The sequence below is a fragment of the Sceloporus occidentalis genome, unplaced genomic scaffold, assembly GCF_023333645.1.
Source record: "Sceloporus occidentalis isolate IW3139 unplaced genomic scaffold, rSceOcc1.0.p SCAF_19, whole genome shotgun sequence".
NCBI classification, from domain to species: Eukaryota; Metazoa; Chordata; class Lepidosauria; order Squamata; family Phrynosomatidae; genus Sceloporus; species Sceloporus occidentalis.
In genome coordinates, this window is record NW_028316999.1 from 10,964,379 (window position 1) to 10,992,017 (window position 27,639).

A 27,639-nucleotide genomic window follows, 5' to 3' on the forward strand; every position below is an offset into this window, starting at 1 on the left:
CGCTGCTTGTGTTTAGCTGTAATTTTCTTCTTTCCCGTTTACTGAACCCACACACATTAGATATTGTTTTTTTCAGGACAAGAAGGGCTTTCTTTAGATGACATTGTTTTGATTGTATCATATTATTTACTATTAAAAAAATTATAAAATATGGTGAAAAATTTAGAAAAAAATGACTGTTTCTAACTTTTAGTTGAAAAATCTTTTACTCATCTATAAAAGGTAATGAAAAAACCTGCTAAATAGATTCTACTATTTGTCCTGAGTTTAGAAATACCCAATGTTTTTATGTTTTTTTGCTTTTTTCTACCCATTATGGGGCAATAAGTACAGGTAGCGTTTTGCTATTTCAAAGCCATTTTTTCCAAATCTGGTAATTCTTCCCCCCCTGTGCCATTTCGGGTATCTTTGAACCCGGCCAATGCAATTTACCCCATCAAGTCATATATTTTTGAAAACTAGACAGCCCAGGGTATTCCAAATGCTAGTGTTTTAACTCTTTCCATGCACCATATCTACCACCAGTCTTTGTCAAACTTTATGGTAGTCATTTTTTTGCATTTGTTTTGTCATACACATTTTACTTCAGGTATGAATTAAAATGTTCTAGTTTATGTCACTATCACAAAACACCCCAATATGTGTTCAGCAACATCTCCTGAGCGCAGCGATACCCCACATGAATGATTTTGCCTGGCTGTTTGGGGGCAAAAGGGCCACATTTGGGGCATGCGCATTTTTCAATGTTGAACTTTGGCATTTGGGGATCCACTGCCCATGCCCTATTTGGTACATCTTTGAGCCGGGCCATTTCAGTGTGCCCAATAAACCCATATATTTTTGAAAACTAGACACCCCAGGGTATTTCAAATGCTAGTATTTTAACTCTTTCCATGCACCATATCTACCACCAGTCTTTGTCAAACTTTGTGGTAGTCATTTTTTTGCATTTGGTTTTCCACACACATTTTAATTCAGGTATGAATTAAAATGTTCTCGTATATGTCACTATCACAAAACACCCCAATATGTGTTCAGCAACATCTCCTGAGTACAGCGATACCTCACATGAATGATTTTGCCTGGCTGTTTTGGGGCAAAAGGGCCACATTTGGGGCATGCGCTTTTTTCAATGTTGAACTTTGGCATTTGGGATCCACTGCCCATGCCCTATTTGGTACATCTTTGAGCCAGGCCATTTCAGTGTGCCCAACAAAACCATATATTTTTCAAAACTAGACACCACAGGGTATTTTAAATGCTGGTATTTTAACTCTTTGCATGCACATATTTTACCACCAGCATTTTTTCAAAGTTTGCAGTAATATTTTTGTGTGTGTATTTTTCCCACACACACCTACTTTATGTATGAATTTACAGCTCCTGGTATATGCCGCTGTCACACGACACCCCATAATGTGTTCAGCAACATCTCCTGAGTGCAGTGATACCCCACATGCATGGGTGTGTCATTTTTTGGGGGAACTAAAAGGCCACATTTGGTACGTGTGCATTTTTCTAATTGGAAATTAGATGTGTGGCCATCCTTCCCCCCGTGTTAATTGGGACGTTGTTGAACCCGGCCCATTCAATTTACCCCATCAAATCATACATTTTTTAAAAGTAGACACCCCACGGGCATTTAATATGCCAGTATTTTAACTCTTTCCATGCGAGAATTGTTTTAAGCTAATATGCTAATTTTAGGACTTGCTCACAAAAATATATTTTTTATATATATATATTTTTTTTTTATTTTTTTTTAAAAAAAATTTAACATTTTTTTTCAACTTGGAGGTTCCCCTGATAGTGACATCAGTGGGAAATGATTTTTACATTTTACTGTTTTTTTACTATTTTTTTCTAATTATTATTAATTTTATTTTATTTTTTAATTTATTTTTACTAATCACACTGTGATTAGAAAGCTGGGCTCCATTGACTTGCATGGTGAATGCAGTACCTGTATTCAACCTGCAAGTGGAGCCAAAGTTCTCTAGATGGTCTGGACTATCTAGCGAACTTTTAAAATTTGTGGTTCCTGTTACAGGACGGCGGCCATCTTCCTTGATGGCGAAGATTGCCGGCAGCTGCGGCTGTGACCGCTCTCCGGAGCGGTCACAGCCCATCAAAAGGTTAGTGTTTGGTGTCGCTGGATGCCTCCTGATCGAGGCATTCCAGCGACACCATTTAAGTTTAGGAGGCGATCGTCGATCGCCTCCTAAACGCTTTTAAAACGGGCGTCCGCCGCCATACAAAGTATGGCGGATGTTGACGCCCCGTGGAGGGGCCAGAGATGGCCCCTTCGTGCCGATCGCGGCGTTGCTGAATGCCTCGAGGTCGAGGCATTCAGCAACGCTTTTTGGGTGCAGAAAGCGATAGTAGATCGCTTTCTGCACCCGTTTAAAGACGTGCCGGTCCTGGCACGTCAATTGTCGTAAAGCACATGCTTTTCCGTGCCGTGCCAGGACCGGCAATTGTCATTAAGGGGTTAAATAATAAAGAAGCCTTTTACAGAGGCACTTCACACCTCTAAAGAGTATTGAACACACATGTGGCCAAACAGTCCTCGCTAGAGGTTGAAGGGAGTTTATGGGGAAAACTTTGTGTTGGGTCCTCCTAATAATCTGATCTCATTCACTAGGATATGTAGAATGTGTATTCCATAAGGGTAAAACCACTTTTATAACCATACTACAAGTTAAGATGGACTTTGATTGATCTGAAAAAGGAAGAAGACATAACCTTTTTTAGCTTTAAAAAATATGTTCCCGTATAACCTTGCGCTGGATCTTTGTGCTTCTCTACTTTAATATTTTAAATCATAACATGACATTTTGATTTTCCATTTTTTTTTTTTTTGCCCGTAGTTTTGCCTTGACTTCATTCAGATACGGCTTGAAGGTAAGAAGTGTTTGTTTTTTTGAGACTTATCGAGTGTCGGTGTTTAGATCTCGGTGTTGAGAGATTAAATGCAATATGCTCTGCCTACGCGTGCACAGATGGTCAGCAATACTGCCTACGTGGCAGGGAAGATAAATAAGCAGCATTTGTGGAACACATGCAATATTGATTTTAAAAATAAATTGGCTCCTTTTACTTGATAGAAACTTTTGGGTTTTCAGGTAGCACACCGGCCTTGTTGTTAGCCTTGAAGGCCACCAGTTGGATAGAAATAACTTGGACCAAATGGAGCCTTTAATGTCTGCCTCGTCTCCTCCATGCCATCCTTCTTTGAAGTGTTGTGCTTTCTGTGTTCTCTTTATACACGTAATGCTGCATAGCTGAAATGTTGGATTGTTAATGTTGAAAACAAAATAGTTGCTAATGCTGTCCTTATTTTCTAGTAATACCCAGAAAGGCTGAAAGAGGATTCCAAGAAATACGGTTAAAGGCATCAGAGCTCATAAAGTGTGAATGGTGCTGTACTCGGAAACTCCCGGTAGTGTTTTTACAAACTGTACCGGCTGCTTGTCAAAGCCTGCAATCCCAGCTCAGTATGAGCAAAGATGACGACACTGGCTGGTATGACTGTAGATCTCCAAGTAAGTAATGTTTAAATATCTTTCGTTTGATAGCATATGGTAAACACACTGCATTTCGGCTGGCAACCACAGGAAAATGTTTTTTTGTTTTTTTTATGCCTGCCGCAGGGCCTGAAATGGCACCTATTGTTTTTACCCTCACAAATGTATTTGTTTAACCCCTTCAGGTCCGGGACGTACCTGGTACTTCCTGGTCACTGGTAGACCGGGACGTACCAGGTACGTCATCCCCAAAAACCGCCCCCACATCGCCACAATCGTGGTGATCGCGGGGGCGCTGCTGCTGCTGTCTGCCCAGGACTCCTGGGCAGACAGCACAGCCTCTCTAAGCCCGCCCCAAGCCCACGATCACTCCCACGGTGTGATTCTGTGGGCTGAATCCGCGATTGCAGAAAAACCTGCAATCGCGTTTTCAGGTAAGGGGGTGGTGTGTTGATTGGGTCCCCACACAAGTGTGGGGACCTGACACAACACCCCCCTGCTGCCTGATTGCTCCATGAGAGCTTCAGTGCAGCGTTAACCCCTTTTTTCCCGTTTTTTTATGGGGCTCTGCTGCTGGTGGTCTGCCTGGAAGCCCAGGCAGACCAGCAGCAGCAAAAACGAGCCCCCCCACAAGCCCTTTGATCAGTCCTGTAGGACTGATCAAAGAGACTCCTCCCCTGCAATCTCCAGTCTATGGGAGATTGTGTCCCAGCTGCCAGAGGCAGCTTCAAGGACAGGGAGACAGGGTTCTTTGGTCTCCACATGAGTGTGGAGACCAGCCCCCACCCCCTCCCTTGCTCAATTAACCCCTTCAATGCTGCGATTGTGTATGACCCCCATCGCAGCATTGCAGGGGTTAATATTAGTCTCCACAAGCTTGTGGGGACTAAATATCAGTCAATGCTGTGCTTCAATTGAGCATCAGCATTAAAAGAGTTAAAAAAACTAAAAATAATAATAAATAAAAAAAAAAACAGCACTGACCTGAAAGTCCAGGGTGCTTCCAGGTCAAATGCTGGGCTGATGATGATCAGATCACTCCTGGCCAATAGGAGTGATCGGAGCATTGTGGCAGCCCATGGATGACCCTGCCCTACAAAGAGAGGGGTCATCTAGGGTAATTATGAAAAAACACAAATTATTAATAGTAATAAAAAAAAAAAAACATTATTACCTGATCACTTGTCGGTGACATTTTAAGTCGCTGATTATTGATCGGTCTCCCTGATTGATGTCAGCGGCCTAAACCTGTCACTTACAAGTAATCTGATTAAAAAAAAAATAAATAAATATTCCAAGTTTAAAAATTTAAATGCGCATGTTCCAGTTTTGCCCTCAAAAATAGCTTCCTCAAAAAATGCATGAACCATGCATGTGAGGCCTTGTTGGAATCATGGGATGTTGGTGAACAAAATGTGGTGTTTTCTTCCACTGTTGCACTTATGGTGTGCAAGAAATTCAGTGCAACATTGAAATGTATGCGTTAAAAACGCAATAAAATACATTTTCCGTGAACTTTGGTAGACATCAATGAAGAAATGGCTGCCTGAAGACTGTCAAAACTACCCTAGTTGAACACCTTGACTTGTCTGCTGTTCATAAATATATACTTTTATGGGGTAATTTACAGTGGGGGCTTCCAAAATGTCCCAAATGGGATATGGGCCCAGTAAACCAATTTCTGAAAATTCCAAATTTGAAAACTAAATTGTGCATGTTCCCGGTTTGCCCTCATAGCTTCCTCAAAAAATGCAGGAACCATGCATGTGAGGCCTTGTTGGAACCGGGGGATGTTGGTGAACACCATTTGAAATCTAAAGCAACATTGCAACATATGCAAAAAAAACCCCAAAAATATAAAAATACCTCAAAATTTGGCAGCAATTAGCGATAAAATCCCTGTTTGAAAAGTGTCAAAATGACCCTAGTTGTACACCTTGACTTATCTACTGTTCATAAACATATAATTTTGGGGGGATAATCAATATCTGTGACAACTATTGCAGTTATTAGACTACCATGCCAAATTTGAAAAAAATTACATTTCAAAAACGTGATGCATGCCTTGCAATATTTGCCCTATACTGGTCAAAATAGATGAAAATCTTGGCTTTATTGGGCAGTTTCCAAATCAGGACAACTTAATGAATATATTTGGGATAATTTTTTCCCATTGGTTCAATGTGTGTACAATTTGTATGTATACAAAACTGTAAAAAAAAATTTTTTTTCATTTTTCCCCACTTTTTCCAGTTTATTTCAAACAAAACAATGTACTACCCAGCTTAATATGGTTTCAAATGAAAGCCCTACTTGTGCTGAAAAAAGCAATATATGATTTGTGTGGGTGCACCAATTGATAAGAGAGAAATTACAAAGACATAGCAAAAACACAAAAACGGCTCCGGTCCTTTAGCGACACCTTACTATCAAAATCCCGGTCCTGAAGGGGTTAAATAGAAAGTATTTTGTACAGAAATCGCCCCTGGAAATAGCCAGAATGGAGCTGGACCCTAGAAGGTTTATTTTTGTTTTAATGGGTGGGTGGGGGGTTTAGTTTGCCCCTTTTGGATCTCCCCTTGAAGTCTTCAATGGTTCCTCTCTTTGTGGGGTGATCAAGCTTAGGGAAAGGAAGGGGTCAGATATCCCTTCGGGCAGTGTGGCCTCAGAAGATGAACTTGGGCTCTACTAATCCTTTGTGGCCCTTATGGACCATTCACTTATTTCCTCATTTCATTTTGAAGTACTGTACCTTGGATAATAATAAACATGCGATTGTCACCCTTGTTGATTTCCGTGAGAGCGCTACAGCATATGTACAGGAAGTATACTTAAGTATGCTTTCTTTTTTCTGGTGGAGACGGCTAGGAGGAGAAGAAAAGTCACTCATTTGTAACTTCACTAACTAAAGGGTATAAATGCTGATTATCATGCAAGAAAAAAACATTATGATCTGCCCAAAATTTTTTGAGACGTAAAAAAAACAACTAAAGGAAGTAAAAATGCCGAAGAAATTGATTAAAGATGATGTACGCCATTTACGTTTACGCTATGGGATATGCGAAAAAGGATCATTTATTATCGTAATGCGTTTCCATATGTAAGCTTATACTAAATGCTTTCTAATATCTGCTATTTTTTCTCGCAGATGTAGATGAACAGTACATCGTTTTAATCTTTGAGGACGTCCCTAACTTACAAGCAACTCTTGCGTTTGAAAATATTCTGTTTGAGATCGGCAATAGAAATTGCATGTCAAAGTTCTTCATCAAGGTTTCATTTGATGAAGCCAATGGAAGACTGGTTGCCTTCACAAAACACACCGAAGACGTTCCGTCACGTGGCTCGCTGCAGAAGGGAGGTGTAGGCAAATCCGTAAGTTTATTTAAATACTTAAAGGGATTTAAGAAAATAGGATATTATTTGAAAGGGTCTTAGAACAAGAAACGACAAATTAGAGGGTCAGGGGTCTTCATATAATGTAAACAAGCTTTACTCTACTAGGCCGTTAATAAGTAGACCAACCTCCCATCAGAAGTGGTAAAGGCTAATACAGGGAGTGACTTTAAACACGCATATAACAGGCATAAAGCTATCCTGACTCTAAGACAAGACCAAGAACTGGTTAAGGGCTTAGTCTTTACATCAGGGATAATGAGCAGACTAGATGGGCCGAATGGTCTAGTCCACGCGTTCACAACTGAACATATTTGAAACCAGTTGTCGTCTTAAGGTGCTCCATTATCTGTCTTCTGAATTTAGCCCTTTGGTAAACAAATGCAGCATTAGAAATTAAACTTCGTATCGCTATTGAGTGTGCCTTTCCCAGAATTTTTTTTTCGAGTGCAGTCGGTTGAGATAATAATGCATAACGTTCATTATTTCTTATGGATTTTCAGGTAGTGTGGGTTCCTTACAAAAACCCTTGTAGCTCTTTATCTAGGCGCTTGGGGTGATATGGGAAAAATGTTCTTGTTCAGTCCAAAATAAACCCAGATATATGACCTATTAACCAAAACGTACATGCAAATTAAAAGTTATTGTATTTTTTATTTATTTTTCACAATTTGGGCTGCCCTTATGCAGTTTTGCAGTTTCTAATTTTTATTTATTTAAAGTATGTATTAAGGGGACTCTGCTTAAAGGAGAAGATGCATACAAACAGAGGCATGGCTCCTACAAATGCCCGGTAGCGTGCCCATTGAAGTCACTAGGACCTGAGCAATCAAATGTATGCGAGCAAAAATGTGATGTTCATCTTGCATGCATAGAACTGGCTGCTGCTACATCTACTGACTTCATGTATAACTGCCGTACGTAGAAAGCTCCTGAGCCAAAGGAGCAATAAGATCATTTTTTTGTCACCTATGTAACTGAAGAACATCCACGCCGATTTACATGGGATAAAATGTATTGCATAATATGTACAACGTAACAGGGCATGTACTATATGATCCAGTTAGGAATTGAATGATGGAAATACTCAGGGCCGGCCGAAGACTTAACGCCGCCTGGGGCGAAGTTTAAAATGCCGCCCCCTGCCGACGCCGGGGGGGGGGGGGGGGCGGCATTATCTACCCCCCCTCCCACCGGTACTTACCCTTAAACAGTCCTGCGGCGAGTCTCCCTGTGCTGCCACGGTGCCGGCTTGTAATGCTGAGCGCCCGAAATTCACGTCACTTCCGGCGCTCTGCATTACAAGCCGGCACAGAGACCGAACAGGGAAACTCGCCGCAGAGGAGAGAGAGAGGGGCGCCGAGCGGGTAAGCGAAAACCACTCGTTGCCCCTCTCTCTCTCTCCTCCGCTTCAAAAAAAACCGCCTACAATTGCCCCAGTCGGCTCCATTGTAGGGCCGGCCCTGGAAATACTTCATGTGGGATGCTCTTCAAAGGTTTCTCAAGAACATTTTATTTGAAGGGAATTGATTAGTAAAGTTCTTTGTGTGCTAAAATGTAGGTTGCGTCTGAAACCCGGATGAAGCTGCGCAGCGCTCCGTCTCCACTGCATTTTTTTACTGATGACGAGGAGAAGGAGTCTGGCGACACGCATACGGTCTTTGTTGGGCCGATAGAAAAGTAAGTTCTTGTTCTATACACACATTAATGGTATTTGTAACTTGGCGACCATTTTTGCATAATGAGCAGTCTATATCTGCTTGGAAGTCTGACCCCACCAATCCCCAAAACTCTAAAGCATGTGTAGCTTTTGTTAAGGGTTAGAATGTATGTAGGTCTTACACTTTGACGTGTTGCTTTATCATCCATTACCTGTGTTCGTGGGAGACATCCCTGTCCTATGCATACATTAACATCTGTGAGTTTTTGTAGATCTTTAAACATTTAGTAGCGTTTTTCTGTAGCTCCAGTGTCCTTTTTTGACATCGAGCTTTTATGCTTATTTGCAGGCTCACATTTTGGAGCAATTGTGCTGCGTTTGTATCAGCACCTCTTCTCTCCCCAACTATGCCATACTTTATCAGGCCATTGTGCTGTAAGATTCCATGTCATGCTCCACATTTAATCCAGATGTCTGTTGCACTGCTTGATAATTTTTACTTTGGTTGAGAAACACGTTTCAAAACCGTAACTATATGAACCCTTCTCTGTTTATTAAATGGCCAGTAAGTTTTTAACTGTTTGATTTGCCTGTCTTTTTTTTTCCCCCCTCTTTCATGAAAAGATTGTTTGTTTATCCACCTCCACCTGCCAAAGGTGGAATCTCCGTCACCAACGAAGATCTTCATTGTCTGAACGAAGGAGAGTTTTTAAATGATGTAATTATTGATTTCTACTTGAAGTAAGTTTAGTTCGCCCAAGTGTTTTGTTGTAATATGTCATGTAGTCATTATAGACCTTTTATAAAGACATTAAAATATATCACTCGGAAGTGATCATTTTCTAAATGATTCATGTTCTTTTATTGTTATGTCACCTCTGCATTTAGTTTTTATTTGCATCTGTTTTTATTTTCAGACACCTGCAAAACTGATTTATTTATTAAATTATATTGCCAAATATTTTAGTTGTTTGTTTTTTTTAACTGCTTATTCTATTAATTTATGGGAAACCCAAAACAATTCCACCAATTATTACAATAACAAAAATGCCAGATCTTTTTTAGAATTTGCCATGCAGACATTTAGTCCCTGAATTACTGTATATGTCTTATATTGAGGATAGATTTCTAATTCATTTCCCCCTCTCCTCGCTTCTAGTGAAGCATATATGCTTTTCATGCATGCACTGCAGCGTTTCTGTTGAAGTCAGTGAAGTCAAAGCTACTATACTTGCTAGCGGAACAGCAGACACTTACATGTATAATAGCGTGTTCCGTACAAAATCACTCTATTACGGAGCCCAGTGATTTCTTTTTAAGCTTTCACAATTTCTGTGTTCAAAAATAGCTTGACGTACAATACAAGCAAGCTACATAACCTTGTAATTCATTCACAAGCAAGTCCCTTGACTGAGCCTATAGATCTAATCACTGCTTTGATATCTGCTGCATTTCTTGATTCACATTATGAAACTAACTAGAGCTATTTTTTGCTTTCTAAACATTTCTGATATTAGAAAGCAGATACACAAACATCGAATGGGTTATACACTTTTAGTGTACTGCCTTTGTATGATAAAGTCTGGCTATTGAGATCCTTGCTTGAGATCTGTTACTAACTTGAATTCTTTTTGTCCAGGTATTTAGTACTAGAGAAACTAAGAAAAGATGCAGATAGAATCCATGTTTTCAGTTCTTTTTTCTATAAGCGTCTCAATCAGAGAGAGAGACGTAATCTCCAGGACACTGCAAACCTAACGTAAGTGTTTGGACTCTTCATTTAATCTACATCATTAAAGTAAAGTAGGAGGATAATAAGGGGCTGTGTTTGAGGGAAAACAAAAAAAAACCCAAAAGGAATTGAGCCTTTACCTTCAAGTAATGGGCTGATCTCTGAAACAAGTCCTTGTATTGTTACAAACTCCAAAAAGCCTCACTGCATTTGTAGATTTGCCCAACTACAGCCAAAAGCTCCCCAAATGGACTGTGTGTGATCCAGCTATCATGTGCATGCTTTTGTATTCATTGTGCGCTATATACACACACACACACACACACACACACACACACAGCTAACATAGTATCAAGAGGAAAATGCTGATTAATAGGGTGCGTTCTATGTTATTTTTTCAAAGGGGGGGGCTTTTTTCCCTTTAAAAATCCAGTGAAGTAAACTCATCAAGTCTCCCTTCGCCTAGCAATGTAAAATTTTTTCTTTAATTTCGTTTTCCAGCTTACAGCAAAGAAGACACGGAAGAGTGAAAACATGGACACGTCATGTGGATATCTTTCAGAAGGACTTCATTTTTGTTCCACTGAACGAAGCGTATGTAAAATCTTAAAATGTAAATCACACGTTACTTGGCCTGTTCCATTCCATGTGTTATACAACAATAACGGCGAAAACCATGTGCCATCTGAAGCTTATTTAATTGACCATCAGATAAGTGTTTATCATTATTATGCCCCAGTGTTTACAGAGCAAAGATGTACAGTAATCCTATAGTAATGCTTGTCCTTTACAGATGTTTACAGCCTTGTCTCATTCTCTCTTAACACGAGTATTTCTTTTATGATCTCTTAGGATGAGAATACAATTAACCCCTTTGTACTCATTTGGGGTGTTTTTTTTTGTTCAGTGATCTATCCCCTTTTTAATTTTTTTCAACATGCACCTGTACAAATTACACGCTTAGGAGAGAATGGACATTTTACACAATATATTTTGCCTCTTTGTTTAGTATGAAACATATGGAGTAATAAATGAAAGGTAAAAATGAAGCCCCTTTTTTTTTTTTTCTATTAAATATGTATGAAAAATTGTGCAGGTTAGAAAAATACCCATAAAAGCTTTCACCCTACTAAACTTGCTGAAACTTACCTCCCATAGGCGGTAAAGATCAATGTATAGACTGCATTAAGTGTAGTTCATGTACTGTGGAGGACAATCTCTCACTTCTTCCTATTACCATATTTCCTTATTTTTTGTGAGCCAGTCCCTACGCTGGGAGCTACTTAAATAAATGACATTCCATTTTGCCACAATGCATTTAATATGATCTGGAAGCCATGATGGCATGGATTGGATACAGAGGAGTTAAGAAAAACTTTACATTGAAATTCAGAGCCATACGTGTCAGACGATTCTTTTTTTATTGACTGAAACACATTTTGTATGGCTCTGTATGCAGTCCTTGTGTGGTTTTCATACTTAATAGGGAACTTAAATTGATATAAACCGTGAGTAAGAGTAGGTGTGTATGTGTGTATGTGTGTATATATATATATATATATATATATATATATATATATATATAATGTGTGTGTATATATATATATATATAGATATATGTATTTTATTGGCTTACAACAAATATGTTCAAGCTAAGTGGGGAAAAAATATGTTAACACTGGTTATTCTTGTAGGCAGTATCAAGATACAGTATTTAAAAGATACAAACTAACATTTTTTTTTTTCTTTATTGTCTCCGACAATATTTTCCAGCGCCCATTGGTTTTTAGCGGTCATATGTTTTCCGGGATTAGAAAAACCAGAATATTACAACAACCCTTACTACCAAGAAACCCAGACGACCCGGGCACCGGTTTCCACGTCAGACAGAGAGAACAGCGGGAAGTCGCTTTCTCAGAGTAATCCAGAGACTTGTGTACAAGGCGCTGCTTCAAAATACACCCCCAAAAAAACACCGAGCAAAAAGCACGCTCTCGTCTCCCGCGACACCAGCATTGGGACTGTTGAAAGCGACGCTGTCGTACCCAGACGCAGTCCAAGCGTGGGAAGGCACGGCCTGCGAAAAATTGACCAGGGCTTTCCGGAAGCAGATGAGTCCCAGACGTTTATTAATGCGGAGGTTGACTTAAATACAAAAGATATAAATGGGCTCGCTGGTGAATGTAAAACCCAGCTGAAAGATTTAGGTAAGTGTGCCTGGTTTGTGAGCTCAGCGGTCCAGTGTAAATTGGGAGGCAATATTTAGCCCATTCCTTGGCACTTTCTTCTGTGGCACATATATTGCTTAGGGTTCTAACAAGAGGTACTGGTAAAAAGTGCAATAAAGGAGGGCTGTGTCCAACATGGCAAGCAGCTTTTTTCTTTCAGAGCCCTAATTTTTATAAATGTGCCTGCTCACCGAGGAGTACATTGTACGCACACACCTACGATTCTGATTTTTCGAACTGAATCCAACTGCCTGTTTGCACGTATCTTGTAGTCTTTCTAATCTGACACGGTTTATGCACTATAAAGTGTTTTTTTCACAATAGTGGTGAACTTGACATTTCTGTGTTTTTTGTTTTGTTTTGTTTTTTAACCAAAGGTATACATTACATGATCAGTGGTTGAAAACAAAAAAATGGCTGGTTCGATGCACCCCATGATTGTAGCACTGCTTTATCACTGACGTTCACACCATTGTTCCACCTTAGATCAGGAATTCTATTCTTCGCGCTTAAGGTTTAATCACATCATCACGAGACATAAGCATTTTAAAGTTCCTACGGCAATAACCTAGCAGTATTTGCTTTTTTGGCAAACCTAGAAGCGATGGCAGATAAGAACCATTTAGCGCGTCTAGTCTGCTCCTCATTCCCTAAAAATGGGGCAAAACTAATATGAATTATTTGAGAAGTTTGGGAGTAAATGCAGTATTAAAAGTTCAGGTGGAACAGCACCTTTAAGCAGGACTGCTTCTTCAAATCTAAATGGTGTTCATTGGTATTTTTCCCCTCTTCAGATGGTTTGCACAGGATACAAATAAGTTATAGTGATTCACACGATGACTCAAAGAAAACAGAAGAAGAGTTCATAGATTTTTCCGATGATCAAGATAACCTGGTAAGCCCGACTTTAACATTTGTTTTTTGTGCTATACCCTGCAACACTCCACATGTCACGGTCAGCAATATGTGACATATTTATCTTTTAAGATGGTAAGCTCCTTAAAAGTTGGCCATTTTCTTCGTTAAACCAGTATGTTTTATGTGCATTTGTTATTGTTAAAATCGGATTTTCTCTGCTGTGAATAAAATAAGAAATACAGAAAATGTGGAATTCTACAAAAAGGGTGTTACGACATTAGATTCATAGGTACCTCGGGGGGGCTTATGAAGACAATCTTGTGGAATTTAACCGGATAATATGTTGTTCGTAGAACCCTTTCAGTCCCACCTAATAATTCTTTGCAGGATTGCATCACATTAATTAAGCAGATTTTTCTTCATCTAAACAGCTCCTACTAGACATTTATTGCCCTGAAGGTATATACTGGGGCTGCAAAAAGACCTACAATTCTGCATATCCTCGCCTGTAGACAAGCTTAATTAATCTTTGAATGAAATACCTGTGCTCAAGGTGGGATATCCAAACATTTTAGGTTGTCTGTGGCCCCTGGGGACTGGAGTTGTGCTGCGCACATTCATTTCACAAATTCTTGACCATCACATATGAAGGGCTGTATGTATGATGTAAAATTGTAGGAGCCAACACTTTTCACGTGTTGCTGTCAAGCACTTGTAATGGATGTGTGCCCTGGACAAAATGGCCCCTTTTCCTATCCTGGCTTTGTGTATAGATTCCTGCAGCCTTTACTGTCCTTTTTAATAAAAAAAAAAAATGTGATTTGTTACCAAATCATATTCAGATTAGGCTGATCAAATTGCAGGTGGTATGGACAGTAATGGCACCTGCTTAATCTAGAACTACGTCCTGGAAGCATTTAGATAGGGGGTAGTTATTTTGCACCATGCTTTTAAGTGAAGCAGTACACAACACGACATTGTTACGTTGTGTGCTTTAGATGTAGAAATGCCCATGCCTGGAGTGAAGTATCATCTGGCAACATTATTACAGCTCTTTTGTGTCTGATTATTTTCTAAGGATGAAAGTAGCGATGATGGAGGCCTTGCAGATGACAATTACACTTCAGAAGCAGGGAAGTGGCATCTTAAACCCACATTCTGCAAACAGTAAGTATGTTTCACTTCTATTGCATTATTCTGAGCTCTGTGTGGTGTAATGAGTTGAACAGGGATCCTGCATATTCGCTTGATTTGAAATTGTTTTTGAATGAAGCTGTAGAACGGCAGTCCTCAAGTACCCGCAATAGGAGGCTTTTCTGCTATACCCTTATGTGAGAACACTTTCCTTCTACTTAAAAGGGGCAGGGTAATATCCATCATACCATATTAAAGTACTCTGATTAATATGCATTGTTACAAACCAAAATGAAAGCGCTTGCCTGACACAGAAGAGACTACCCCACAGGAGCAGCGGCCCTCCTCCATGATCTGACTGTTTGCCGCTGACAGGTTGCTTTGAAGCAGTCAATCAGTGGCAGTAAGCTCATTCATCAACACGGCTGCATGAATGAGCGATTCCAAATGCTCAGACAGCTATATAATGTGCATTTGGGAGTCTGTTAGAGTCTGATTAAAGAGCAGTTGTCATTCCTGGTTATCCCTGTCCTGAATTCTGTTACCTGTACGTAGTGTATTAAACATAATTTCGTTCCTGTTAACAATACCACTGCTATTTTTTCTTGTGTTTCTGAGCAATGTGGTGCTGTATGTCAAGTTGGATACAGCATAAACTCTTTCATCCTTTAACAGAGCGTATTTCTTCAATGTCTGTGCATTTTATTACATTTAGTGATTTTTCTATGTAGTGCCTTTATACTCTACACACTGAACTGTGCTGCAAACAGGACATAACATGTAGTGCATAACAACAATTTGCTCAACCAAGCTTACAATCTACCCCCCTATAGTATGTATTACACGTTACAGCATCACATGCCACGCTATCTGTGCTGCAAATTAACGCACTGATGCTTTAATGATCCTTTTTTTGGGGGGGGTTAAGAGATGAGGGGTAGGTGAGCAGACCAGTCATGGATGCCCCGTGCCTAGGTACCCACATGCTTGCAAACCATGAACCTGAGCAAGCACAAAATGTCCTTTGTATCCACATAACATGAGAAAGTCATTACTTGTGAAAAAGCTATGGCAGTGTACTTACCTTGGCTTCTACTTCTGCCTTTTTTCCTTCTGATGCTACCATCTTATTTGTTTTCGATTGAGCTTCCCGAAGGAGAACACAATTCCTGCAGCATAGCAGCTGTCACACCACGTATACTGTTGTTGCCAGATGGTGTTTATTAATATTTATCGGAATGATTGTGAAATGCAAAAACACTTTGTGCAGCAGGTAAAAATGGCAAACAATGGCGATATTAAAATGAAAGAAGGCCTTTCTGCAAGAGACAATTTTTTAAAGTTAGAATATCATCTGTTGTACTGCCCTTGCTCTCTTACCTATTAAAAGCCATTGAGGCTGGTATCCTGAGTGCAGATTTCATGTTTTAAATAGGAATGGCAATTTCCTTGTGTCTGTCTTAAAGGGGCAGTTTACCGTCCCCGTAAGCCCAATTAAGGAAGAACGCATATTAAGGTGCTGAGTGCTTTAATATTCATTCTTCCAAAATGAAAAATACAAGCGCTGCTGCCCTCCTGATCTGTGGTGAGACGATTCATGCCAGTGATTGTCTGCTTGAAGCGGATGGCAAGCAGTCCCATTCAGTGTGAGCACGTTCCGCGCATGTGTCCGGAACAGACCCCCGCCTGGAACGTTTCCTGTATAAGCGCTGACTGGCGGTAAGTATATCACGTGTCAGGAGATCACGGACCTCCCTGCACGACTACTCAAAATATGTACACCATTAAATTCATTTTTTTTTTTAGCTCATCATTCCTACTCTGTAGGGGTGGGTGGTATACTGCTCTGCATTGCCAAAGCTGCTGTGTACATGTGGTGGTCCCCAGTGAATAATATAAAGAAATCTGTAACAAGTGTAATTATGGGGGATTAGTACACATAGTTACATAATTAGATTGAGAAAAAGACATATGTTCCATCAAGTTCAACCGTTTCACAAACCTATATTAGTTCAATAACAAGAAGGCAAGAAAATCAAGTACTGTCATCTAAAGAGGAAAAAATCCTTCTCGACTCCAAGACAGTCGGACTCACCTTGGACTAACATTACCTTATATACTTGTGATAACTCTGTATGCATTTAAAATCGATAAACATCTACATTTTTTTAATATATTGATTGGATTGTCCAAAAGACTTCAGATGGCAGTCGATTCTACAATTTAACCTCAATTTAACATTTAAGAAAACTTCTTTGTTTAGCTCCTCCAATCTTAAATGATGCCAACTTGTTTGAAAGGTAAAGATCTCCAAAAAAAATCTCTGTATTGACCTTGAACATACATAAGTTTCTCAAGAGAAATCAATCCCAATTTGGGCAGCCTTTCTTCAAAGCTGAACTTTTCCATTCCTTTAATCATTTTTGTAGTCCTTCTCTGATCCCTTTACAATTCCACTATGCCATTTTCTTACTAGTGCCCACTGCATATTCTAGATGCGGTCTTACCAATTATTTATAAAGAGGCAAAATGATGTTCTCTTAAACCTATCCCCCTTTTATGACTTGCTTGCCTTATTAACAACTGCCTGCACAGCTGCCCACTCTATTGTCAACAAGAACACCCAAATCCTTTTCCATAGCGGATTTACCCAACACACAACCGTTTAGCGTACAATTAGCATTTTTGGTTTTCATATACAAGTGCATAATTCTACGTTTATATCAAAACGCATCTGCCAATTAACTGCCTATTCTTCCATTTTGTCTAAATCCCAGAGAAATGGCATCCTGCTCAGACATAACTTTGTGTCATCTGCAAAAACTCAGACGCTGCTTCCAGTACCTTCCTCCAAGTCATTAATAAGTTAAAAACAATCGGCCCAAGGACAGAACACTGAGGCATGCCACTTAAGGTGCCCCTGTAATCTCGTTTTCCACCAGCTCCTTATCCAAGCAAAAATACTTTTTCCAATCCAATATGCCATAGTTGGCTCGGTAAACTTTTAAGTGGCCCGGCATCAGAAACCTTCACAAAATCTAGGTATATCACATGGGTCTATACCATCTCTCTATGAAATGGTAATGTGACATGACCTATTACCTATAAATCCATGTTGACTATACGTACCAATATTGTTACCTGAGACAAAGTCCTGGATTGCATCTCTTAATGTTAATGAACAGTTTTCCCACTATAGATTTTAGGCTTACCGGTCGATAGTTTCCCGGACTCTGAACGGGACCTCTTCTTGAACAAAGGCTTCACATTGGCCAGTCTAATGGCACATTTTCAGTCAAAATTGAATCCTTAAGCATAAAATATAAATGTTTTTTTCGATTACAAAGTTCTTTAAGTACCTGAGAATGAATCCCATCTGGTCCAGGAGCTTCATGGACCTTCGGCATGTCTAATCGCTCTGGGATTTTGGTATTTGTCATAAATATGAGATAGGAGACAGTATGGTCTCTTTTATTTGTGCAATCCCTGACACTGATTGGGGGGGGTAAACTGGAGAGAAAAAATATATTGAGTGCTTCTGCTTTTATCGTAGCTTTTGTAGCCACTGTGTCTCCTTTAGGTTTTCAAGTGTCATACATTTTCTGTTTCATCTTTTTGCTGTTAATATACTTTTTTTTTTTTTGTTTTTGCTTTTTTACAAATCCTAATTTTTTTCTTTCTTTTAGACATGATTCCTCTGCCCCGTTTCTTAAAGACTTTAGAAAACTTTGATTTGTTTCTTACCTCTCTGTTGCAGTGATTAACACTCTTCCGCTGAGTCAATCAGTTATCTTTCATCGTGCCCAAAAATCTCATCCCCTTGGAAGAAGTACAGGTTCTGTTTCTCCATAATTAACCCCCCCCCCTTTAATCATAGTTCTCCATTGTATATATTTCCCCGCAAATAAGGCAGTAATACCAGTTTGACATACAGACGGACCCCTCCACGTCTTCTGTGTGGCCAATCTTTTCTCAACAACACGTAGCCTTCCAAATCGGTTAACCAATCGCAAGTAACTGAAATATATGTCGGAAGTAATTGAAAAAAGCATATCCTGATTGAAATCTATGAAGTTCGCTTTTCAGATCATACTGTAATTATCGTTAACCAATATTAAATCAATTGTCTAGTATGAAGAGCATTTTAATTAAGCAATCGCTTTATATACCTTAACATCTTCAACGCTCAAGGATTAAGTGATTTAATTTAAATACCAATTGAGACTATTTCTATGGGACATAATTACACGTTACTTTACGGTACTTATTTCTACCAATTCTTTATATGTTTTTATACTCTGGTATATGCTATTTAATGCCTTGGTGTATGGATTACTCCATATCTTACTGTTCTATTTGGAAAGAAATGATTTGGTCGGGTCCTACCACACAATAACAAGTATGTTGCCAAAAAGATGGCATTTGGTACCAACTTTGATGCAGATCTGGATGGACAGGACTTTGCTTCTTTACGTACCATTTAGACAGCACAAGAGATTGCCAGAAAGGCCAGGTGTGAGGGGAATACAGTGCCAACCATTTAGAATTTGCTGTGTGATAACACAAGTGCACTGAAATGAGTGAAAAAGCAAGAAATGACTGCAAAACAAATTCTCAAACCCATCACTCAGTTTTTGTTATTTTTAGAAATGGTTACAGTGTGCCATTTTGCTTATTTTTTTTCTTATAGCATCTCGCTCTATAGAGTACTTGTTATTAACCTTGCATTTATTCCAGAAAAAAATAGTTCATTCATTTTGAGAGAAGGCTTTAGTTAGAACATATTTTATTCAGTCAGAAAATTTAATGACATTGGTAAAACTTTCTGTCTGTGTCTAAAGTATTTAATTTACATGGAAGCGTTATATGAATGTGTAGATTGCTCTTGTTCTTTCAGTAACGTTTTCCCCTTTTCATCCATCAGACCGTGCATTTTGCTGATGGACTCTCTGAGAGGTCCTTCTCGTTCTACAGTAGTCAAGACATTACGGGAGTAAGTGATGATTTATTACAGTTGGGGGTTTTTCTTTGAGTATTTATCTCCAGGGATACATCACAAAAAGGACGTATCCCCTACATCATTTTGCACCAGAAAAAATAAGTTGCCAATAAATGTAAAAGCGATTGGCAGTAATATGGGCTCCTGCAAAGTGTCAAAATGGCCATAGTAAATTATTTTTTTCATTAACATATGGTTAATGGGGTGGTTTTGATATCTGTAAGCACTATCGAACATAGTCCCACCAGGTTTAAGGGGAAAAAAAAAACCTGTAGTTTTAAAAAAGCGATTCACAACTTCACAACCTGGGCAAATAGGGTGTGCTGCAAATTTATATATTTGGACCTACCGGCCTAGGCCAGAATACGTCCCTGATTGTCTCTATCTGTGTATAATTTCTGTACATGTAAAACTGAAAAAAACAAATGTTATCTTTTTTTTGCATTTTTTATTTCATATTTGTGAATATGATTTCAAAAGAAACCCCAACTTGTGCTGAAAAAAATATATATAATTTGTGTGGGTTCACTAACTGAGAGGGATATTATGGTTAAACACCGAGACAAAGGAAAAAAAAAAAACCATGAAAATTGCTGTTGTCTTGTCCTTAAGGAGCAAACCTTTTCTATACTAAAGAGGTTAATGAATAATCACATTAATCATGTCCACTGTGTTTCTTTTTGTTAGATACCTTGAGGTGGAGTGGGAAGTCAGGAAAGGAAGCAAAAGAAGTTTTTCCAAAGAATTCATGAAAGGTTCCAACCCCAGAGTGCCTCAACAAAACAATTTCAGTGACTGTGGAGTCTACGTACTGCAGTATGTCGAGAGCTTTTTCGAAGTAAGAAATTCAAAATGCAGTCTAATTTTCTTCTGGTGTTATTGAAGCGGCCTGATGAAGTAGCTCTTTTTGTTTGGGTTTTCCTGTTCATTCCATTATACATCATTTTTATTGGTACTTATACCAATAAAATGGCTATAAAGGGCAGATATGGGTATCGGCAGATATGGGTATCGGCAGATATGGGTATCGGCAGATATGGGTATCGGCAGATATGGGTATCGGCAGATATGGGTATCGGCAGATATGGGTATCGGCAGATATGGGTATCGGCAGATATGGGTATCGGCAGATATGGGTATCGGCAGATATGGGTATCGGCAGATATCGGACACACAAAGTAATGCCTTTACCATTTAGCTATTCTGAAAGGGGAGGGATATTGTCGTTTTAGATCAGGGACAGGATATAAACAACTAAGTGTATGGGGGTTTTCTAATGAATAATTCTTCAAAAAGGGGGTCCCTTATAATACAGAACTTTCAAATGATATTTGGTATTTTAGTTCAGTGTTCTTATAAGTTAAGTTAAATTAAAGAGCAGACGGCAGCTAAGGGTTCATTCCGCTGCTCATAGGATGGAAGTTTTATTCAAAGCGCGCTGTGAAGCAGGGAGGGAGCGCAACAAGAGTGCGCCGCAGCAATAAATTTTTGTCCAAGCTTGGTTAGGTATGGTATCCCAGTTCCCCAGTGTTCTGTGTGTGTGTGTATATGTATATCTAGCAATAATGTATTTTATATTTCGTCCTCTAGAATCCTATTCAGAGTTTTGATTTGCCCATGAATTTGACCGATTGGTTTCCGGAACAAAGAATGAAAACAAAGCGTGAAGAGATTCGGAACGTTATCCTTGCTCTCCATGAACTTCAAAACAAAGACAAGAAAGGGCAAAGGGACCTTAGCACAACGCAGTCTGCACCGCAGGAGGCAGCAGAGCAGTTTGTCAGCTGTGGCTCGAACTGAAAGCCTCGTCTCTTGCATGCTTCTTTGCGATCACAAAATAAAAGTGACATCTTTTACAGATTGCCGCACCTTGGCTGATGACTTGATTCATTCACTCTTAGTGAATGGCAGTGCTAGAGCAAAGCTTGTGGAAAGGATTGGTCCCCTTGGAGTAAAAAAAAAAAAAAAAAAATGCTCTTTTCATATGGTAACGAGGCCGTTTATTTTCTCTATTTATATTTTTTTTCTTTTTTTCATCATTAGGAGAGCTTATGTATTTCCCTTAACAGTACCGAAGCAACAAATTCTAAATAAAATAAGCTAATATTTATAGGATCACACTATGTGTATTCTTGCTTAGTATGTTTTCTGTCCAGCACATTTTAATGTTTGTTTTTGTTTGCCTTTATTCCGTCCTTTATTCAACTGATTGCATAAGTGATTCCCCCCCCCCCCCGGCATCACATGCCCTCTCCATCCACGAAATAACTTTAGCATAAAATCTATTCCTAACATAGGGAGGTGGCAGTTTTAATTATATATTAAGTTATAAGAACAAATAAGTGCGTATAGATTTTCATCAGACTAACATTTAGTTTTTACGACAAGCTTGCAAGAGGATCGACCTCACTTTATCAACTATCCAAAGCACAAGTGGGAGGTGTGTTCTAGAAACTAAATGTTCAGTATTGATTCTATTGATACCAGTGGGCTAACACAGCTATATTGACTTGGTAAGTGTGAAGATCATTTCTATGGAGTTCACAAGCTTAGGTGCATATTCCCATGTGCCGTGGCCCCCCGATTTAGTCCCCAAGGCCCAGAAGAGTCCGCGGTTTCTGGATCATCACAAAATCCCGGGCTGCTCCTTTATCGGCACATTTGGATCTATCAGAAAGACAAAGCTGGTTCTTCACATGGAGTCTGTGAAAGCCGAAACTTTTTTGGGGCCTGGCGTCCAGGACCACTGCTCAAGTGATTTACTATTAATAACAAAACGTCTTTCTGGACACAAGAGTCTACATTTGCCTGCAATTCTATAATGGACTAATATTCCGGGGAAATACAAATTCTGTACAAGGGTGTGCATATTTTTTTTTTTTTCTTCTTTTATGTCTCCAGTAATGAAATCGTTAACGCTATAAAGCGAAACATTTATTTTTGGACTTACAGGCCTGCAGGGTATGTGGCAAAGATGACAATGTCATGTATTAGTTTCGAAGTGCTTCAGCAGCGATTCATTTTATTTCTAATTTAAGTATTTATTTTTGTGCCTCGCTAGGTAAACGATAGGAAAAAACGAGCGGATGTAGCTATTGTCAGAATATCTTCAGTGTCCTCCAGGTGCTGACAGCACATCCATAATATGCAGTTGAGTTTGAAAGCATCTACACTTGGATGAAGCTAGGACCAAAGTGGATTGAGGTCTGTGACGTGTACAAAACACTCATGAAGTTCTGGACTAGATTTTTTTTTTCCTTCATGCCTACCACCACATTGCTTGTCTTGCGTTTATGAATTTGATTTCTAAGTAGCCCTTGCTTTATTGCAAGAACCGTAGAGGCATGGGGAAAAGCCCCAAACGTTGACAATGTTTTTTAGTTGAACTTCAAACCAAATGTCTTGTGGATGAGTGAGATGCTGATTTTGATTGACAAAATATTTTTGGTTTTCTTTTTGTGATTGTATTTTCCCCAATGCAGAGCAGAATGTTTCTCCGAGTGCCTTGTATCTGCCGTGTTAGCTACCAAACACAAACCACTGCCAGGTATGTCCTATTCTTAGACAAGAAGGAAACCCTAACCGCGCCAAAAGCAGGGCAAATATTTCTTATGTATATCTTTTGATCGGTAATGTATGTTAATTATCTTGGGTTACTGTAGATTAATGTTTGCCTTTGGGCACCTGGATGGACATTTCCAACATTTTACTCTCAATCCTCCGCATGTGGATCTGTTACATTTCAGTTGCGTTCACAAAACTTGTAGCAGCGCTTTGTGTTTTACACCCCCCCCCCCCCGTAAACCATGACGTTTCACTGTTTTGACAGGAATTGCTGGACATACGGAATTCCACAAAATGAATGTGTTGGGTCGAAAAAAAAACTTTTTAAGTGCGAGGGAAATCTACAAAATCTTGATTGTACCTCTTTGCCGGGAACATCTGGGCAACATAGGGTTTGTTCAGATGATGCTGGTACCTGTGAAGGTCACACACATCTGGGAATACACTCCAGGGCTCTGTCTAAATAGAGTCATGCTGCTAGTTCCACATTTACTACAAACTGCGTGGGGTGCATATAGTCTCCTCTACGTCTAAACGAGTCGATGCGTAGCGCAAATCACAAACATCTGTCCAGAAGAGTAGAAATCCGATTTAATAACTGTATCCTTTGCACTAGGGTGAATTGCTAATGGTTTGCTCTAGGTCCTACCGATACCTCTATCTTATATAGGTTTGTAATCATTTGTCTTTGTCATCATATTAGTTTTAGGTGTACAAAAAAGTGCACAGTATTTCAGATGGAAATATAAATGTGTTTTTTGGGGTTTTTTGTTTTTTTTTGCTGAATCTGTGATTTAGTTCTGTCATAGGCTGATTCTTTAGAGAGCATATTTATTATTTTTGAATAAAAACAATCCTTTTAAAAATGTGTGTATCAAGTTTCTTAATAGCAATTACGGACCAGGACTGCATTTACATAGTGATATTTAACATTTTAGTTACGTTCATTTGTTTTAGTTTTCCTTCTCTTCTTTTAATTTTTTTATTCAGTTTTATTAATTTGCATAAAATCTGAGCTTGAGTGGCTTAAGACCAAAAGCAATATAACGAAAGTATATTCATCAGGCCTGCACTGGCCATCTAGCACAGCAGGCAAATGCATGGCGGGACGCTGGCCGAAAGAGCCACTCCATGTGGCCAACATTTGCCCTGCCACATGCTTTTTAAATATAAAAACAGTGTGTGGCCACGCATACCCAGCAGTCACCCACGCTTGCTTCATCTTGATAACCTCAAGTGACCTCCCTATTTACTCTTCACATTGCTATACATTGAGCTAATTTGTCCCATGGCTCTTGCTTCTAGGGCTGCTGATCACAATCCCTGTTTAACCCATTGAGAAATCCCTGTGATGAACTCCAGAGAACAGTTTTGTTTATATTGAATACATCTATCAAATAGAAAGCTGCATAGGTTTGGCGGGGGGGGGGGGTGTCAATACTAAAATACATTATTGTATACCGAATATTCTTTCCCATAGGAAGAGTGCTCACGCACTATAGAATGTAGTACATTTAACTGTAGTAAGGTTCTAGAATTTCAGAGAGTGGGTTTTTTTGTGATTAAATATGTTTAATGAAACTTAAACCCAGTCTATTTTGCTGCATGGTAATTGGTACAGACCTTCTTTAGTTGTCAGAGCAAGAAAATAAGGCTTCTGTCTCTTAACTCCTCCCCCCGTTTCCTGTACTGGAAGCAGAAGCATTCATATGTACACTTCCTGCACATGCTCAGTAGCACTCCCATTGAAGCAGCGTAGCAGCAGCCTATCACGTTCTAAAGCATTATGCTAGAGTTGAATTACCAAATTGCAATGCCAGTTCGTGTTATGTGATTGGTTGCTTCTACTAACTGAATTCAATGGGAGTTCTGCTGGGTATGAACGTTTCCTGCCTTCACTAGAGGCATGTGTGGGAGGAGCTCAATGAGATGTCGTCTTTTCTAACTAATTTTTATATTATAAATGTATTTATATCTGGAGCTTAGACCATAATGTAAGGAAGTTTTACTGTATTGAGAGGGTGGTAAATAAAAAACATCAGGAGAAATGGGCAGACTAGATGGGCCAAATGGTTGCTGTCTGCTGTTTCTCTTTGAAGTTTTGTTCAAATTATAAGCCATGCGCATAATGCATTCAAATTTACAAACAGAAACCCAATAGCGTTTTTATTTTCTGGAAGGGCTATCACTTCTACGCAGTTCTTCTGCAAGATCCTAGCTTCTTGAAGATGCGTGCCTTTGTGTACAGGCAAGGCTATCAAATGTCTGACTAATTAGATGTTCCTGTTGTATTGGCTTTCACGGAGAGATAGAATAACAGTTAATAATTCTAAAAAAAAAAAGTTTTGGATTACTCGACATAAAAAATGTATGCATCTCTAGTCAACATTTGCACAGCGGTTTCTGGACAGAAGTGATATTTAAGAATCCCCTCGAGATACTCTGCTGTTCTGATGTAGCAGATCTACCGTCGCATTTGTCACAGGAGGGTAAATTTATTAGGAATAAAGAACAATTGTTTTTATTCTTTTTTGTTAAACTGTGAGGGTTTTAAATAATTTTATTCTTTTCCAACAGAGCCTGCTAAGGCTACATGACAGAAAAGATAACCAAAAAAATCACCTTATCTTAAAGATCAGGGTATGTAAATTACAGCTTGTTAAGACAGTTGGGTCGTCCAACCTATAATATAAGTAATTGGCAGCTAGTTCCCCAGCGGGTAACCTGCACAATTCTGATAGCTGTGTTTTGATCTATTACAATTGTACTTTTGATATTCAATATCTAAAAAATATATATATATACATATATATATATATTTGCATAAATAGGTAACGTTGTTTCATATCATCCCTAACTCGAATTCTTACATTTATATGTAATATATGCATCATTTTTGTTTTCCTTTTTGACTTTTGTACATCCAGGAAGGTGATGACCTCATTTTTAAGGATTTAACCTACGTGGGGCTGCCACCTTTACATGTTTTTAAATGCTGCCTATCCCTAACGTGATTACAGTGGAGTCCAAGAAGCAGGGCACAGCTTAGCGATAGTCCGGTGAAAGTATCATAGTGCCACAAAGATGATTGTTGTCTTTGATGGTATCAGGTGCAATAATATATATATATATATATATAAATATGGATTTTAATGTTGGTAACATCTATCAGTAAGAACCTATATGTCAAAGCCATAACCATATACAAATGTATTATCCCAGAAGTGACCTACGTTACGTTGCTGAAAGAAAAAAAAAACCATGAAGGGAAGAAGTAGGATTGTCACGTTGGTGATTTTTGTTCCAGGATGCAATCACTACCTAGAACGTCTTTCCCTGCATTTTGAGGCATGTATAAGCTTGATTAAGTAACTGATTTGATTCTGCCGGGGCGTCTGTAGGTTTTCAGTGGCCGCAAGCAAAAGATTATTGGGCGACTGGGGCATCTTAAAGTACAGTTGATATAGTGTAAATGCAATAACACAACACTATGAATATTATGTTATAGTATACCCCGGTGACACTGGTTTATTGGAGGTGGAAATCATTTTTGGAGGAAGGTGTAACCGTTTGTAAGATGTTTAAAGGGACACTCCTGCAATCATATGAACTTTAATGTATATGATAGCTGCGTGATTCCCAAAAAACTGGAGGGTGGTGTTTGGTGACGAACAGGTCTCTTAAGTCTGGTTAAAATGCCCATTGCATTAACACTGCCACCACCATTGCCTGGCTCATATCTACGGGCAACGTACTGGCAGGGCTGGCCCCACAATGGAGCCGAGTGGGGCAACCGCTCCAGGCGGCACCTTTGAAGGGGCGGCACTTTGCCGCCCCAAGCCCCTTTTTTTTTTTTTTTTTTTTAAAGCGAAAGAGAGAGAGAGAAAGGGGCTGTCAATACCCGCTCGGCGCCCCTCTCTCTCTCCTCTGCGGCGAGTCTCCCTGTTCGGTCTCGGTGCCGGCTTGTAATGGTGAGTGCCGGAAGATTACCTCATTTCTGGCGCTCAGCATTACAAGCCGGCACCGAGACCGAACAGGGAGACTCGCCGCAGGGCCGGCCCTGCGTACTGGGCAGATATTGGCACAATTGCAAACATACCATATGATCCTGTGTATAAGATGTATCCTTTACAATATAAACAAATCATAATGGGTATGGTGGGAAACCCCTCCACTAAGATTAGGTAATAGCAGACATTACTACACTGATTTACGTTCACCAGACAAGTCAGAAGGCTTGTCTTTCCCGCAGAATTCTTGTAGTGCTACCACCACTGCAAGGGATTCTGGGTAGGCATATGCCAATAAGGCTAACAACCATTGCCTCCCCCCGCTCCTCTATATCCACTTCATACACAGATTCCTTTTTAGAGCAAATGTCTGGGAACGAGGTACAATAGCCAGATCACCACTCATGGAAAACTGTTCAGTCCTTCATGACGCTCATCAGCATGAGGTTGTCATGCTGGCTTTTTGAGGAACGGGGCTGGACCCCAGGGTTCATACAAATTGTATTCAGTAAAAAGTGATCGTTGTTAGCC

At 39.4% G+C, this 27,639-nt stretch overlaps 1 pseudogene; it reads left to right on the forward strand.

Moving 5' to 3' along the window:
• The window catches only part of LOC149302395 (sentrin-specific protease 6-like), a 34,208-nt pseudogene extending 12,874 nt beyond the window's left edge, over positions 1–21,334 (forward strand).
• The last annotated feature ends 6,305 nt before the right edge of the window (positions 21,335–27,639 follow it).